This window comes from Lepidothrix coronata, unplaced genomic scaffold, assembly GCF_001604755.1.
Source record: "Lepidothrix coronata isolate B3197 unplaced genomic scaffold, Lepidothrix_coronata-1.0 Scaffold205, whole genome shotgun sequence".
Classification (NCBI taxonomy): domain Eukaryota; kingdom Metazoa; phylum Chordata; class Aves; order Passeriformes; family Pipridae; genus Lepidothrix; species Lepidothrix coronata.
Window position 1 is genome coordinate 533,719 of NW_016690385.1, and position 19,265 is coordinate 552,983.

The window sequence follows — 19,265 nt, forward strand, 5'->3', positions numbered from 1 at the left end:
TGTTGTGAAAACAGAAATTATTTTCTTTTTAAAGTGTCTAAAATGCTGTGAAGATATGAACTGTTACATACTGTACAAGGTTAAAATTTTGATATTATGAATATGAGCATCGCAAAAAGAACTCCAGTGCTCAGAGTAGCATGATACTTCAATCCTGCACTAAGATAACACACTGATGACAGGATATGCTGAGCTGACATGCAAGTCCCAAACCATCTTCAACTGATAGAGCAATATAAACATACACTGGTAATAAAAAAGCCTAATTTTGATGATGTGGACATGGGAGACTGGAGCAAGCCCACACTCAGTGTTAGATAACTTGGATCATGATATCTCAAGCTGGATGTAGCTGAGGATATTTTACAGATGCTGGCACAAGTTTAAAGACAGAGATTGCAATTTGAATTGCAGGTTATCAATATTTTACAAAAATCAAATTTTCACAATTTACTCAGAAAAATTCAATACTCTGGTAATAAATGAAACACTTTAATATTAAATTATACTAGATATCACTTGTCTCTTTTGTTTAAAGTACATTAAACTGATGTCATCATAATTTCTTTGTTGTCCTGTTTTCCAACTGACCAACTGTCGGTTACTATTTGTAGACACAATTACAAATTCAGCACAGAACATGGCAAAATGGATGCAGAACAGATTGAACACTGAGGGGAATCTAAGAAATGCAGCTACCAGAAATGAAAATGTTGCAAGCCTGCTGACAGACTGGGAAGGAGGAGAAGGAACCAAATGAACTGACGAACGCAGCCAGAAAACTCATGAGACAGCAGGGTGGAAAAAAGCCAGGCTTACAACAATTGGGATGGAATAGTCATTTCTAAAATGCAACACAGCCCAAGACATGATCACAGAGGATGATCTACAGCTCTGCACTTAATACAGAATTTTAATTAATTTAAACTGAAAATAGTCAGAGTTACCTAAAATACTGTGAATTTTCTGCTGGAAAATGTATTTCATTATCTGTCTACAAAGAAAATCAGAGTAAAAATGTGGCATATGTTCATCACTCCTTTGTTCTTCCCTAATCCCAGGATTCACTCAGCGAAGTTCCTTTAGTACCTTAGTGTGGTGTTATTTTTTCTCTTATCTCGCTGAAGTCTAAACTATTCAACAACAAGGTATGATACCAGATATGTAAAATATATTGTTACATAGATTGAAGATTAATTTCCCAGTAATTTGGATAGAAAAGAATGCACAATATTTCTACGAGAGACAAGAAGACTCCCTTCATAATTCACAAGTTAGAATCAGATTCCAAGAAAAGAAGATGTTATTATGTGAGCTGTCTTTAGGGTCTTTTAAATTAGATTGAGCTTCCTTTTCATAAGATATGTTAATCCATCAATTCACTTAAGAAGAAAATCCTTAGTATTTAATTTTATTTTAAAATTTTACAGACATGGAAATTAATTTTCAGCTACAACTTTTATTGAATTTCCTTGTCCTTAAAATGTTCATCCTCCCAGTTGTACTCTAAGCAACACTTGAATAACTGTTGTGCAATGATATAAATTTATGATAAAGTGTCCTGTGTGCAGGTCCCATCCAAGGTAAATGGAAAATCAGATCCACGGATGCAGACTGCACTAGAAGAGACGTGTGAAGTTAAAGACACTGATTTTTTTAATCTGCATAAACCCCCTGTTATGGTGTGCTTCCATCGCTGACTGAAAATCAGCAAGTCCCTTGTGCAAACCTACAGATGAAGCCAAATGCTGAGTGTGGTCTCAGGTGAGAGGATATTTAGTCCATAAACACAAGCCCAAATATTTGCACTCCAATTCCAGAGGCAGTTCACTGTAATATTTGCTTTTGTAATCGTTGTCCTGCCTCCACTGTCATTGTACAGAATCACAGAATCAGCTGGGTTGGAAAAGACCTCTGAGATCATCAAGTCCAACCTGTGACCCAACACCACCTTGTCACCCAGACCATGGCACTGATGTCACATCCAGTCTCTTCTTAAACACCTCCAGGACGGTGACTCCGCCACCTCCCTGGGCAGCCCATTCCAATGGTTGATCACTCTCTCTGTAAAGAACTTCTTCCTAATGTCCAACCTAAACCTCCCCTGGCAGAGCTTAAGACTGTGGTCTCTTGTCCTACTGCTTGTTATGTGGGAGAAGAGCTTGACACCCACCTGGCTCCCACATCCTGTCAGGGAGCTGTAAATAGTGAGGAGGTCTCCCCCCAGCCTCCTCTTCTCCAGGCTCAACAACCCCAGCTCCCTCAGACTCTCCTCATAGGACTTGTGCTCCAGTCCCTTCCCCAGCTATATTGCCCTTCTCTGGACCTGCTCCAGCGCCTCAATGTCCTCCCTGAACTGAGGGGCCCAGAACTGGACACAGCACTTGAGGTGTGGCCTCGCCAGTGCTGAGTACAGGGGAAGAATCACTGCCCTGGTCCTGCTGCCACACTGTTCCTGATCCAGGCCAGGAGCCATTGGCCTTCTTGGCCACCTGGGCACACTGATGGCTCATGTTCAGGTAATTAATGCATCTAATGTAAACCTCCAAACCAGTGCTTTGGAGATTTTTGCTATTGCAGGGTTCTTAGGGTTTCACTCATTTTTGAGCCGCACAATGTTCCTATCACCCAGGTCTGTGACTTTAACAGGTACAAAAGATATGTAGCTGTTAACCTATGCATTTTTAATCAAGGAGTTCCATCAGGTGTGCCAGATGCCATCTGCGCTTATATCAGTGTGTAGATATGAAAATATTCCACTTTCATATGGTGGCCAGGCTCCCACTTCCTTCTGCATTCACCTGCAAGTGGTAAAATTCAGTGCCCTGTTTTCTTTCATAAGTGAAAAAAGAGCCAGGAAATCCATGAATGGTAAAACTTTACATTTGCCTTTAATTTAAGGTCTCAAAATGTACTTTACTCTTTAAAAGGATTTTTAAAAATCCTTATGTTAAAGAAAGTTGCTGTCTCAAATATCATGTCAGAGAGCATTAGCTGTGGCATTATTTTAGACAAACTAAGGTTTTGAATAAAAGTATAATTCTTCTAGTGCCACACTCCCAAGGGTAATGAAAGTAATCATAAATCACAAAAGATTATGAGTTTTACAGGGCTGTGTTTCCTTTTCAACATGAGCCACACACTATCTAAAAATTGTTGAATTCCACTTCCGAGGAATCCAGGTGGGATGTATTCAATTCAGAACTTCTTTTATGACACTGCCCAATGTTTTTTACATGTCCTGTGCCAAGGAACTACTGGAGTTATTTATCAGCATTCCTAAAATTTATACAAACCAGCTTTGAAGTATCAGTGCAAATTAAGCAGATCCAAAATTAGGAATGAACATTTAACTCTTGCAATGAAGTGAAATATGCAGAAGTCAAAACATAAGGGGGAAAAGTAAAAAAAAAAATCTACCCAAAGTAACTGGAAACTGAATAAAACCACAGAATTGCATAGAAACAATTTTTCACTAATCTTCAGAAATTTTTTTTGGTGCATTTGATATCCTTGACCTTATTCTTAAACCACAATTTAGTAGCTAATCCGTTTCATCTTCAGTAAAATCACAGAATGGAGTGGTTTCAGCAAAGTATAATACATCTTAAAAAGTGGTTTAACACTTTATTGCACTTTGCTTTGACAAAAATTCAATTCTACATAACACCTAAACCAGTCCTATTTAAAATTACAACTCTAAAAAAGGAACCAGAAATGTAACTCCAAATGCAACCATTTCTTTTAGCTAAAATTTAGAAGCTTTTCAAAAGCATTTCCTACTTGAGTTTTAACAAAAAATCTTAATAATATATTTTTTCATAATATTACAAGAACACAAATTTAAAAAATCCTGTTTAGCCAGCATATATAATTAAATATTTTAAAACTCTATGCAACCAGTGTAAAAGGTTAAAGGTTGCCCACAATGAAAAAGTTTCAGTTCACAGAACTTTCAAATTCTAGGAAATTTTGGACTACAGTTATTAATGTTAATATTATTATTATTAAAAAATTCTTGTGCTTCTCTCAAAAAATATTATCTCAGTTTAAATTTCTGTTGAGAAACTTAGCATCAGTGGGTGGCAAGTGAACAACGGTGAGAACAATAAGGTTGGGTTTTTTGCTTACTGGCAACGTATCACTAATATTTGATTTACTTTGTAAAGAGAAAATATAAAGAGGAATATTGAAAAGAAAAAAACCCTTCTTTTCAATGGGCAAGTGAATATTTTTGTGGGGCTGAAGGCCAAATAAGCTATATAGGCTTCCTTCTCTGTATAACAGTACAGTGTGTATATATAGAGAGATAGCCCCATGTGTTACAGTTATGGCTATTATCCTATTTTTGACATTTTGTTAAAAAGCCTACAATTCATTACTCTGGTTAAATGTTCCTGTGTCTAAATTTGTCTTCACTGAAGTTTTTTCTTTTTTTTGTGGCTAACCTGAACTCTGTGGACAAAAAACGTATGTGATGAAAATTTTAATACTATATACAACAGTGCTAAAAGACATAAATAGGATAGCAGTAAAAAAACCATCTGAACACTCTATAAAGATTCAAGCTTTACTCTTACACAAAATGTGTTTCATTGCTTGTGATTAATTTGATCTCCTAGTACCATATTTTATTGTATATTCATAATTTTAAAATATATGCAGGAAGCAACATTACTCCAAGGGAGTCTAGAAATATAAAATTTAATAATCAGAGATTATAAATGATCTCTAGCTCAGGCAACCAGGTTGTAGATTCATGATGATTTCCATGAGGAAGGAATATTCAGATTAAAGCCATTGCAGTAACTCTTACCCTGTTATCCTGGCTCTTCTGTAGCAGTAAAGAAGGAAATCCTTCAACCCTATAAACAATCTTCAGTATATAAACCAAAATAATTATGAAGAACAAAATATTTTCCCTCAGGAAATTTCCTGTACTGACCCAAATGGAAAAAAAGTTTGATTAAGTTGTTTTCTTCTCCATCAGATGCTGATGGTATACTGTGGGTAAATCAGCTGCACTAGAGTGAAAGTCAAATTTCTCACAGCACTGCTACCTCAAATACATTACAGAGAATTACATTTTTTTACCTGAGGTGGTTTGCTGCATTTTTGTCTTGACTTACTATATTGCTTTTTTTTTTCCCTTCGAGAAATCTGTAAAATTTCACAGAAAATCAGATTTCTTTTCTAATTGCTTTGTTGCATTTTATTTTTAAAGGAAAAGGGGAAAAATGTCATGGCAAAAAAGCCTTGGAAATTTAAAGCTGAGTTATGGCACTGAAGGGACAAGTTCAAACACTGAGTTCTACTGAGCTGTACAAAGGGTGAAGTATATTTCAGAATGTGCTGTGAGCTCAAAATAGGTAATTGTACAACTCAGTGGGCCGGATCTAAGCACGTGCAATCCTAGAGGAGTGTCTGTAAGTGCACCTCTCACATGTTCATACACACTCCTGACTCCATATATAAGACTCAAATGGCTGCATACATAGTAGAAATAACCAACTTTTGAGCTGACAGCTCATAACAGCAGCTGCTAAAATACTTCTGCTATTGGGGAGGACTGAAAGTGGAAAACAGCATGTGTTTTTGCAAGTATTCTCTTAGGAATACTGTCCCTAAGGCTGTGTCTGGAATAATAAAGTGGATGGGCTTGGGCAGCAGGATTGAGCACATCAGGCAGGGAGTGCTTCCAGCATGGATGAGGCCTGTAGTGAGCTAATGGTTATTAAACTCAAAGCCAACATCTGGAGTTTTTTCTGATTGCTTCCATACATATTCTGACATAAAATGGATATACCAGGCCAATTCTTCACAGCATTTAACACCATTTTTAATATTAAGCACACCAAAAGAAATACTTATAAAGATCAACACATTGAAGTGGTTTTATAAGTAAAGAGCTAAATTTTCAAGCACTTCTATTACACAAATAACGATTAAGAGACATAAAAATAGAGTGCCAAAGAACGAATCTCATTAGTTTCTGGACTTTTAGGCTGAAACCTGCTCATTCCCTAGACAGACACTCAGATTTGAGCAAGTATTTCAAATGGCTTTGTGGAGACACCCGTCTTCAAAGCCAGGGCACAGATCCTGCTTTATTTAACAGCACAGACATAAATTCATTAGCTGTGCATGAAGTACCTGTTTGGAATTTACATGTAGACATCTCATTTGGTTTTAAGTGGTTTGAAAATATTAATTTGTTCTCACTGCACAATGCAATTTGTTACAGAGACCTCAGAGCTTTCTCTTCTGGGACTGGTATATTCACAGAAGCAATGCTGTGCAGGAACAGAAGGAGAGTTTCTGATAGCTCTCAAGTCTAGGTCTTTGCTCCCTAGCTAACAAAGTCCACCCTTACAGAGTGCCTGTTGGTGTGGATTTAGTAATTCCCACCCGTGATTTTACCCAAAGAAATTCTAATGTTTGAATTTCAATGAGGGAGAGAATAAAACACATGGAATTTCATTCCTTTTCATTCATTTTCCTTAATGGACAAAAAGTTTAGTATGGGCCATGGGCCTTCTATTTACAGGGCAGAAGGCTTGAAGTAAAATGACTTTGGGCAGTAAAAACAGAGGAAAAGAAACTGAAACAAGAACAGAAAAAGCAAGAAAAATCTTGATGCAACCACATGGGCAGCGAAAGCAATTGCCCTTAGTTATTTTGTCATGGAATGAAAAGCTAAAGCTAATCCCCTTAGCTTTCCCATGTGAAAATGGAATCCAAAACTAATCCTTTTACAGTAGCTGTACCACATAAAATGGGGTGTTTAAACAAATCCCCTTAATCATCATGGCAAGAATCAGGGAGCTAAAGTCAATCCCTTTAGTAACCTACATGCAAAAGGGAACCAAAGCAATCTCCTTAGTTATGCTGGTGTTAATAATGAACTCGATCAATCTTTTAAACTCTTTTGATATAAAATTATTAGCAGCATTATTCTGACCCAACGTGAGTATGCAGTAAAATCTGTGGTACAGTAAGCTGAGCATTACTACCCAAATTTTATGGCATAAATTACATGCCTAAAGCTCATTACATGACCTACTAGTTGTAAGCACAGTGCAAGAGTATCTATGAATCCATTAGTTGAGAGGAAAAACAAAATCAGGAGTATTCCCTATATTCTAGTGTAGAAAGTACTAGATGACAAGTACTAATAGAAATGTAGAGAAATCACTGAACAAGGTCATGTTGAGCATATCATGACATTATTTAGCTGCTATGTTTGTTAAATTAAACTTTCTTTTATTTTATATTACTTGCTCTATAATATGCCCAGTTTTTAACACTACTAGAGAATCTACAAGAAACATTAATAGACTTCTTAAAAGAACTGTTGCTAGTTGAATTCATACATATTTGTTCCATTTAGTGGTAGATTTTATTGGTTTCATTTTCTAAACAGATGTAGTCTGTAGGACCCTTCCCCAACATTGAAATATCCAGAGGCACCTTGTCTCATTGTTTCCACTAGAAAACTTGGTTGTCTCTAAAAAATCCCACAGGATCATCAAGCCTCCAGAAACACTAACTGAAATCTCATATTGCCAAGTGAGACCATCCATTTCTGTTCATTTTAAAACTATATTCTTTTTTTACCAGAAAAACAAAGAGTCAGCTACAACACCTGGATTCTTCAAATGTGGTTCTACATCTCAACAACACTTGTGATCTTTCAATTTATTTCTGCAAGTCATGTATTATGTTTGAAAGTCCTAGGAGAGGATTCTTTTGATTAAATATGAGAGCAGAGGATTATCCTCTTCAATCTGAAATACAGTTATAAATTATTATTCATAAATGCCTGGATTTTGTTTTATTTTGTTCTCCCCAGAATTGTGAATATTAAAAAAAAATTCTGTTTCCTTAACAGCAGCCAATAAACATACATACAAACTATCTATTTTCCACTTTTTGAAGTGGATTATTAGGATTATATGAAGAGTATCCAATTCTGCTATGATTGCTTACACAAAAACATATCCATGTATTTTTTCCATGTGATAAAAGCCTCTGTACTGACTTGGATCCCTTTGCAGGGAAAGCACAATAAATCACCTGTGAAAATGAATGTGTGAAGTGTCTCATCTTAAATCTGAAGTTTACAATTCTCTATAGTTTGGAGTAGCAATTGCTGCACACTTTAAATGTTAACTGTTCTTCAGAGAAGAATTTTCAAGCTCAAACCTTGTACTGCAGGTTTGGAGACAGATCTGTACTGGCAGAGAGGGAAAAGCAGAGAAGAATTTCTTCGACATCACACTTTCAGTCCAGCTGAAGAGTTGTTTTTTTAATAGTTTCGGGCTTAATTTTATACTCCAACATACATATGAGGGTCAGGATCTCATCTCAGCCCTGAGTTCATGGAAGGCTCAAGTAGGATCACTGCAAAACAGCAAGAAGGAGGAGGCTGCACAATCCAACAATACTCTACTATTGCAAGAGTCATACCCTGTATGTCTACCTGAGTTTCCAGCAGGAACCCATGGACAAGGAAGGATAGGTCACTGAGGAAGCTGGTAAAACAGGGACCTTTCCACAGAAGATGAAATACAAACAAATGGAGAAAGTAAAAGCAGGGCAAAACCTCTGTCTCTGCCTACGAGGAAGAGAACCAAAAGTATTAAGTCCTTGAAGACTGCAACAAACATGATGGTTGCAGACAACGTTTATTAAATGGTACAGATAAAATCCTTGTTCCATTCTTTCTCAAAAAGAAATGGAAAGGTCTGTCTCAGCACCACAAAGGATAAAATTCTGAGCGATAGAGCAGGATTTAATTGTGCCCAAAACTGTTCCTAATTGCTTTTTTAAGATCCACTGGGTGAGAATTCCAGTGGAGCTGAAAAACTACTAGTATACTGTCTTTTCATCCTTGCAGCTGTTCAAACTCCTGGTACCCACATACATCCTATAATCCCATCATTTAAAGCACCATCAGAACATAAATGATTTGCTGCAATTTGCAAAGGGGTCTGGGCTACTTTAAAAATTCATTCAATGTATTTAAATATCTGTAAAAGGCTCAAAAGTAAAGTTGAGATGGTTTTGTTTTAGGTTTTCTAGCTTTCCGTTCTATTAAGTCTAAGTAAAGGCTTCCAATATAAGGTCAGGCTACTGCAAATCCTTAAGAACCTATTCTTTCAATTTTCATCATACATAAGAGATCTACTTTTAGAAAAGAAATTATTCCTGTAACTAAAAATGATAAAAAGAAAGTAGAAGTTTGGTAGAGTTTCCCTCAATTACTGAACATAGTATATGAATAAAAAGCAGCAACTGGTTGTGAGATAGTGAAGCATCTTTTGGTGCTGCCACTTTTACCTTTTTCACTTGGAAAAAAAATAAAATTATGGCTTTTGAACAATCCAAAGAGATTTCTTTTCAGAATACCTAGATATTTATCATCTGCTTTAGCATTTATGAGACCATTTCCTAAGCAGACAGGAATTTCAAGGGGTATTTCCCAGAAGTACAATATAGCAGTTCTTAATTCTCTGAAAATACAGTGGTTCAGATAAAGAAATGCTCAGTATGCACCTGGTATTTCCATAAATATTGCTTTTCTTTCACTTTGTTTTTGTCCTTTCTTTTCCTTCTATTTGTACTGAAGGCAACACTCAATTTGGCATTCCTTCTGGCTCCATGTGTGTGCAAAAGGAAGGCTGAATTATATCAGAAAATATTAGATTTAATTGGGAATGTGTATGAGTGAGTTTTTTTGATTTCAGAGTATTTACATGCTGACAAGAACCATAAAAAATTCTATAATACTACACTGTTGAGAATACACCCCACAGAATTTGAATGAATCATTCTTCCTTCTTTAACCCAGTATATCTTCCTTCTCAAAATATAATCCTTTTTCTACAGAAAAAAAGGTAAGAATGTGTTAATTTTCACTAAATTATACTTTCTTTTTCCTTTTTTTTTTTTTTTACTGCCCTTTTTGGTAAGCCAAGATATTGTAAACTTCTGAATACAAACTGTGAATGTGCAACTAAGAGGACGTGAAAGCTGTTTTTTGTACACTGAGTACATAGGTGCACACCCCAGGGATGGTACTCTTACTTATTTTAATTTCTAACCAGTGTGTTCCTGAAAAAACAATACAGAACTTAGCATTTTGTTGGACCGCACAACTAAAAAAGTTAAATGTTTACTCTGCTCCACTAGTTATAATATTTCTCACACCTAAAATGAGAAACAAACAAAATATAAACACTGCTACTCTTTGCTAAATGATATACAACATACATTGAAAAATTAATAGATTTTCTGTGTGCATTATAATTAAGGTCTATGTAATACACAAGATACATTAAAATCAGAATACAAAGAAAATTAAGTAAACAGTTTTAAATTTGCTATTGAGCAGTTCCTGGGCATGAGCTGCTTTAACCAAACCAACTTTTCTAAGGAAAAAGAAGGTTGGTATTTTAAATATTGCTTCTCTTCATAAGGAAGTAAAGAGTATCTGGTGTGAGGAGGGAATCAGGGAAGTTGACCTTGGCCAAGAAAAAGCCCAACTCATTAAGGGTCATATAATTAAGCTGATACACTTGAATTTCATCAATGTGGCTTCAACGTGGATTTTACTCCCATTGGTATGTTTTAAGTTAAATATTTGAATAGCCAGGGAGTTCCCAGCTCAACAACCTAGTGAGAGGTCATCCTACTACAAACCCAGGGAAAAAATGCTGCTGCTTCAGAGATAGTTCCAGTTACATAGAAGAAATTTTGTCTTCACTAGAAATACATATGTATACAATACCATTTAAATTAAACAGGAATGGAAACAGAATGCCAAAAGTGTATGTAACATTACTAACACAAAGTTCAGATTTACCACTTAATACACTAAAAACAGCAAATTGCACTGAGTTCAGCAGTTTAGAGACTACTTTTAATGCCTTCCTGTTACAGATTACTGTGTAAGTCTAGAGTTGTCCTGTACCGAACCATGCAAATATATTTATGATCCTCCTTCATTACACCTGCTTTTCTGCAAGTGGTTTGTGGAGGGCTTTTTTTTTGGTGTTGTTTTTAATTTACAGAAAATAATATGTCATTGTTTAGACCATGAATGGTTTAGATCTGTGAACATACAGTGGAGAGCACAAATGGGCCCAAATAAATTTGCAATATCCAAATAAGAACACGACAGTGTATTTTGCCACTAACAATCCTCTTTGGAATCTGTAATTAGGTGTTTCACACAAATATAATTAGGATACTGCCAAAATGTATGTACAAAAAAAATGAGGGTGATAAATACTATCTCTACTTCACAGTGCCTTGCACATTTTGGGTTTTTAACTATTTCTGATGGATCATTCTCCCATAACTCTGTGCCCATCCAATAGATTTTCAAATTCCCAGCACAGCCACAACTAATTCTGTGGCTCCAGGCTTTCCAGGTTGCAAATTAAGATTTTTGCTGTTCTACCAGGAAATACAGGCCAAAAGAAAAATTTCAGGCATGCATCAATTTACCTAGACATTGACAGTTACTAGAGTACAGAGTTTTCAAGAAAACCTTTTATATTCTAAGAGATGCTCTGAAAAGAAACATGGACACTCAATTCCCACAGGCAAGTCATCTCATATTAGCAGCAGCAACTCATCTAAAAAAGCTTTCCTAGACATTTAACAAGATCTTGGATATGTCTAATTGTTTAATCCCTGCAGATGGAAAATAATCTCAAAAAATCCTACCCCTCAGCTTACCTTTTTCCTGAAATAACACCTTGACTGTCAAAAAGGATTTTAAATATGGCATTGCAGAGGATGGTGTCTGATTATGCCCAAATAACAGCTCAAATATGTGACTTCCAATATTTTTCTTCATGTCATCTCTGTAAATTCCCCATATTGTGTGAAAATCTGATTAGCTCCCTTCCTGTTCCTTCATCCCTGTTAAATATTCTGACAGATAAATCCCTCCCTCCTATTAAACTCATTATTAAAACCACAGCCTCTGTGACACCTCTGAAATACTGCTGGTGAGTTTTCATGGATGTAAGTACATATTTTTATTACAGCTGAACTGCTGTAATAGAGGAAAGAACTTAAGACTTTTGGATGCTTTTTTTCCTCGAGAAATGACCCCAGTTCTTAGAATGTTGCTTCTGGGTACATCTCCCAAGAAAAAAGTGACAGGATGACAGAAAATAGCCTAAAGATGTGCCTGGGGAGATCTAGATTTGGTATTAGGATTATTTTTTTTTCTTTTTCCACAGAATAGGTTATCAAACATTGGAACAGGCTGTCCAGGGATGTAGTTGAGTCTCCAGCCCTGGAGATATGGGACGAGGCTTGGGGTAGACTTGGCAGTGTTAGGTTTGTGTTTGGACTCAGTGATGTGAAAGGTCTTTTCCAATCAAATTGAGTCCATAATTTATTTGGAAGAAAAGTGAAATCCTGCCAGACAGAAGTGTTTTTCTTGTGTTGCCATTTTTTCCTGTTGACTTTCACACAACTTTAATTTCAATTCTGTTTACTGTGTCTGTCTGGGATAGAGTTAATCTGCCCATATGGTTCCCTATTTATACTGGTGACCAAAACCAGTGCTGAAAACACAGCATGGTGATGGTGCTGGCACAGCATCAAGGCCTTCTCTGTTTCTCACTTTGGCCTCTCTAGGAGCAGGTCAGGAGTGGGCAGGGGATGGGAGGGGGGACAGGCTGACCAAAGGGATATTCCACCCCATATAATTTCATGTTCAGCAATCAAGCTGGGAACAGTGGACGTGGTAGTTCTTCCAAAGTAGCCCCAGCTTGGAGACTGCATGGCTTGAGGTGGGGAGTGGTGAGGAAGTGGCTTTGAATCTTTTACACACCCCTCCTTACTAGGACTGTCTTTATCTTGCCCCACAGTCTTTTACCCTTCTGATTTTCTCCCCATTCCATGGGGTGGGAGTAGCAAGTGCCTGGGCAGTGGCTGAGGCCAACCCTCCACATGATGCCATGTTAAGAGGTAGATGATGTCTTTGTACCACGATGCCTTGGTCACTGAGCCAAAGAGCAGCCCAGGAACTGAGAAATGCAATTAGACTTCTTAATTCTGGTTTTAAATACCCTCAAGTATCTTATTCACCCCACAAATTGTGACTTTAAGCTATATTTATAAAGACACCTTCTGAGATATAACTTAAAAGATGAAGGTGAAGATGGATTCAGCTACACTGAAAGAAACGTTTGCAGGAAAACCTCAGTATCACCTGTGCCCAACAGCACCAAGCCATTCAAAACTGTGTTACCATAAACTATAGGAATATCTTCTGATCAGCTAAGAAGTAGTTAAAAAAATTAATTGTTGACCGATGCATTTACTGTAAAACAATTATTTTAACAGAAAGGGTAAAATAATCATTCTGGCAGGGGAAAAAAAAAATCAGTACTTTGACAAGATCAGTCAAAAAATTCATAACAGGAAAGGAATCATAACACTGTATATTAGTGACAGTTATTAAAAGAATTTAAAAGATCCCCCAAAGCAAAAGATATTCAAACCAGGATCACTCCCATGGGTAAATCAACAGGAAAATTACCAATTGACAAGGAAACTGTTCAAATAACTGAAGGAACTAAGATTAAAGTAGTTTCATCACTCACGCAGCTGTCAAATAATTTAGAGAACTTCTAGTAGGTTCTTTACTGCTCAGGCTGTACATTTTGCCCACTATGACAAGTCAAGGTAGCTTGTACAAGTCTCTTCCACATTTAAATTTCTCACAGCTTTAACTTATGAGTCACCTTGCCCTTCTTTTATACTGATTTTTCGAGTTTGCGAAGTGACTACACACAAGTTAAAATTTAGATTAACATTAGAGGCAGAATATTTTTTCATGATGCATTTTTTTCTTCAAATAGGAACACTTTATTCCAAATTATGAGCTGCAAAATAGATTCAATTCATGCAAAATAGAGCATTCTCAGCATTAAGTCATTCAAGGTAACCCTTGAAAGCAGCCTTGAGGAGAAAGTCTTGGAGTGAACATGACCTGGCCATGTGCACCCCCAGCCCAGAAGGCCAAGAACACCCTGGGCTGCATCAAAAGAAGCCTGGCCTGCAGGGAGAGGAGGGGATTATCCTCCTCTGCTCCCTCTCCTGACACCACACCCAGAATGCTGCATCCAGCCCTGGGGTCCCAACATAACAAGGACATGGACCTGTTGGAGCAAGGCCAGGGGAGGCCAGGAAGATGATCACAGGGCTCGATTTTCCAGCAAATATACAAGGAAAGGTTAAACTGGAGCTGTGCTACAGAGAGATTTGGGAAGAACTTGATGTTCCTCATCTATCCACCCTCTCCCCCACCCAATTCTCTCAGCCTTTCCTCACAGCAGAGGTGCTCCAGTCCCTTAATCCACTTGAAGGCCTCCTCTGGACTTGTTCCAACAGGTCAATGTCCTACCTGTGTGTACCTTTATGGACCTGAAAATAGGTGCTCTAACTTCAACTAGAATAGGCTATATATATATATATATATAAAATATATATCCCAGGATATAAGATATCCTAGGATAGGATATTTTTAAAAACTATGTTTGAGGTTTCAGGATGGAAGGTGGAAAACCTCTTCTCCTCATGATAGCCTGTTCTTGCAATGTTCCTTCTCGATTGTTTTCCCCCCAAAATACCACACCCCAATCATTAAGGGAAATGTGATGCACTTTCCAATACCTACAGGAAAGCTGGAGAGGGACTTTTTAGAAGGACACAGAGTAATAGGATGAGGGGTAATGGCTTTAAACTGAAAGAGAGTAGGTTTAGATTAGATATCCCTCACCTCGTGGGGGTGGTGAGGCCCTGGCACAGGTTGCCCAGAGAAGCTGTGGCTGCCCCATCCCTGGAAGAGCTCAAGACCAGGTTGAGTAAGGCTTGGAACAACCTGGGATAGTGGCATCCCCAGGCCATGGCAGGGGGGTTGGAACTAAACAATCTCTGAGCTTTGTTGCAACACAAACCAATCTATAATTTGTCAGGACTAGAGAGGCCCTTATGCCAATAGTCTCCAAATCACAGCTTACGAGCCAACTTTGCTCATAAAACTGTGTTCAATTGCTTAATGCAATGGGAAATAAATCATAATTTTTTTAAGAGTTAGACTGAAGACAGAAGGAAAAAAAATCTCAAAAACTGGAGTTGTCCAAGGTATGTAATTTTATTAGTGTTACTGCTAAGGGGTAAATGGATGTTGTGGACCACTACATTTCAGGGTGTTTTCCTTTCTTCCCTAATTTTCAAAACCTTGTTAACCACATAAACTGTGCTTAATCTCTTAGAAAAAAACCCTGCCCTTCTAACAATTAAAGAAGCACAGGCTGAAAAAAAACCAAAAACTGTGTCCTCAAGGTCAGCAAAGTGACTTTGGTTGGAATTTGGATAATAGTTCACATGGACTCATATTCACATCCTCTTGTGAAACATATGAAGTTGTGCCTTCCCATTTTTTGTACCAATCAAAAAAATGCCTGCTCTGCATTTTCAAGGTTATGGAGTGACAGTTTGTTGAGTAAAGATCTCCTTTCATTCCATAGTGCATGCTTCTCATAAATCAATCAGTCATTTTGAACCATAGCCCAAAGAACAGAGGAAGTATCAAATGTGTCCATTATTAAAGTAGAAATTTTAGACATCCCATCACTGAGAAGCTAAATTGGAACTCAATCAACAAAAGTTGATGCTATTGACCTCAAAGATATTAATGTTTTATGCTGCATTTTTGTAGCTCTAAGCACTAAATTTATTACCTGCTCAAAATGCAAGCGAAAAAAAAACTGACAGGTAAATAAAGAAAACACAGTTGTAAGAAAAACTATTGTATTCTCATGCTTCAGGAAGGTAGCACAAATAATTTGGAAGAAAATGAAAAACTAAAATCACATATTATGTTACTGAGAAATGGATAACACTGTTGTGCCTGACTCATCTTTGCAGCTAAATGATTTGCATACAAATGCCACACACAGAACTACTATGTTGTATCTTTACTTCCTTGAGTAGCTGCCTCTAGAGGTTACCAAAACTGCTGAAAGCTTACAAAAATTATGTTATAAATCTACTATAAATAAAAACTTGGGAGGTGAAGGTTAAAGTTCTGTAAGTTCCAAAAGAATACCTCCTGATTTTTCCTCCTACTTCTCTCCAGCCTGTAAGTTTAAAATCTCTGAGGCTTACTCAATATTACCCAAATCCCAAGTATTATTATTTCAATTGCTCTTTAATTTAATGGAAACATTCTTGGTGACTGAGTATGGCAGCAAATTAACGACTTTTGTTAGTGTCAAAATCTCAAGAAAATCTTTCGTCCCATCCTCCTAACTCAAAAATATTCATCAGAGCCGTAACTGTAAGTTAAGGACATTTTTCTTACCCATGTAAACACTACACATACACTTACAAAAACCCCGAGCTTGATTAAAGTAACAAGCTTTGTATAGTTTCTGAACAAAAATCTCCTTTAAAACCACAAACCATTCAAAATCTGTCACTCTCCTCCAGGAAACAAGAAAATGCTGATGTGCCCATCGTGGAACAAAACAGGTTCTTATTTCTGCAGTGCTAATTTCAATCACACCAATAGTTCTACCACAATCTGAGTTATATTAGTGCGGATTAGTAACTCAGACTAGAATGCACTGTGGCCATAAAACAGCATCTCTGGTGGTTGTGCAAGATTTAGAAAGGTAAGAGTTTTACTGTTTATTACTAAATCAGTAAGTCTAACAGCAGTTATTAACCTACCCCAAAAGCACTGTTTTACCTTCCATTTTAAAAAGAATCAATTAACATGAACACTGGTCTTGTTCAGAGAGTGCATTTTAGAAACATGAAGAAGCACACAAATGTCATATTCTGTTCATTACATGGGCACTTGTAAACTCAATTTTCTTCTTACTTTTGTGGAAGGTACAGGATCCTAAAATAAATACAAACAGTTTAGAAACACATTACAATGTAATTTTTAACTTTAGTATATTTAATATTTTATTAGATAAAGTAATTAATGTAAAGTTTTGTGTTTTAATAGCTTTGTGCATTTCAGTATGTTCAAATATCTACACCAAAATTACCTTTGGTATATTTTAATGAAGTTTGTCAGAATGATGCTAAATCTGAAAAATCAGCAAACACAGATTTTAACCAGCAGTTCTACATAATTCTCAGTGAGCAAAAGAAATAACTAATTTCATAATTGACTCCACTATTTATTTTGGGGTTTTTTTTAGCTTTTTCACTCTTTTAGGCACCATTTCCACCAGGTTCTGTGGCTCACAGCAGCCTATCCTGGAACGTTGACTTTCATTCCACTGTAAGAAATCGAGGACCTTGTTTGTCTGCATATCCAGTCACCTTCTGCTGCTTGTGACAATGTCTTACAGCTTCTTAAGTGGATTGTTTTTCTCCAAGTCATGTATTCTCATCTCTACAACTTCCCAAAAAGTTTGTTCAAAAACTTCACTGTTGCGGTGCACATGAATCTTTATCCCATTTATGGACTAGAATAATTTATCAACAGCTTGGACTTATTTTTTTCCCGAGTTAATAGTTCACACACGCTTTTCTTAACTCTCTCTCCAAACTTAATTAATCCATTTTCTCTCATAGTTTTCATTTTTACCTCTTCTGCCTATTTTATATCTCAGGAAGCCTTTTTCAGTATGTTTTCCTCATGTTGGAAAGCCCAGGAAGTGCTGGTGAATGGAGTTACATCCAGCTGGTGGGCCCTGGGGATCATCCCCCTTGGCACTGGTGAGGTCACACCTCAAATCCTGTGTTAATTTTTTGCTCCTCACTCCAAGAAAGACATTGAGGTGTTGGAGTGTGTTCATAGAAGGACAATGAAGCTGGGGAAGGAACTGGAGCCCAGGTCTGATGAGGAGCAGCTGAGGGAGCTGGAGATGTTTATCCTGGAGAAGAGGAGGCTCAGGGGAGACCTCCTCACTCTCTACAACTCCCTGACAGGAGGGGCGAGCCAGGTGGGGGTCAGGCTCTTCTCCCAGGGAACAAGTGACAGGATGAGAGGAAATGGCCTCCAGCTGTTCCAGGGGAGGTTTAGATTGGATATTAGACAAAATTTCTCCACCAAAAGGATAGTCAGGAATTGGAACAGGCTGCCCAGGGAGGTGGTGGAGTCATCACCCCTGGAGGTGTTTAAAACGTGTAAATGTGGCACTTAGGGACATGGTTTAGTGGTGGGTTTATGGTTGGACTTGATGATCTTAGAGGTCTTTTCCAACCTAAATGATTCTGTGACTCTATGCTACAAACCACTCTTCTCCCCCATATTTACCTGCTTGGTTTTTTAAAAACCACTTTGTGAATATTTGGGAAATTCTCTAATAATTGAATCCCAACTTCTGATTCAGTGTAAACTCCATGTATTCTAGTAAGTGCTGCCAATTCTCAAAACACAGCAAAGGTCCTAACACACCCAAAAACCTCAATATGCTACAAAAACTAATGTTTAGTGTATGTATGACCAACCAATATATGTTGTAATAGCTATCTTTTAAATCAACATTTTTGTGCTTGTATACTATGGTTATTGCTACTGAAGTACCTAAAGCTTTTAAAAATTTACAGAATAACTGAAATTATATCTTGCATGCTTTCCAAATGCCAGCCTTCCTGAACCCCCAAAAATTCCTCATTGTGGTATGTGACAGTATTTGATTTTTGAAAGCAAAAATTCCTCCCTGCATTTTGTCGTTGTAGTGTATGAATATATTTGCTTTTCCTGGGATTTTTGAAGGAAATAAAACTTCAGAATTATAACTCAGACTGTGTGAGTCTGCATACAAAATGTAAAACACAGAAAGAATGTCTAAGAAGGCAAAGAACTGGAGAACCCTGCAAAAGGGTAATCCATAAAGTTGGAAACAGGCTGAGATTAAGAAATGTCACATTGCTTGAAATCCCTGAGGGGAAAGACACAGAAGGCATTTTATAAAAATGGATTATTAAGGTGGTGAAGACAGACAATTTCTACTTCCTTCTGGAACAAATCACAGAAAATAAAATGTCTGAAAATGAAAGAAGATGTTTCACTCAGAAAAAACAGTATTTTCTGAGCTCATGTCAGAGAAGCAAATAATTATATGCCTCATATACAAAAATCAAGAGATAATGTAAACTAATACAAAAATAAGCTATATACAGTATGTGCAGTGCAAACTGTACTGCAGTAAAGTGAAATGTAAGCCATTAAACTGGAATAGCAAGCTTTAAACCAGAAT

The 19,265-nt window shown here is 37.1% G+C and overlaps 1 protein-coding gene across 4 annotated transcripts in view; it reads right to left on the reverse strand.

Moving 5' to 3' along the window:
- EPHA6 (EPH receptor A6) overlaps positions 1 to 19,265 on the reverse strand; it is a 449,435-nt gene that overhangs the window by 396,573 nt on the left and 33,597 nt on the right. The gene's annotated exons all lie outside the window — the stretch shown is intronic.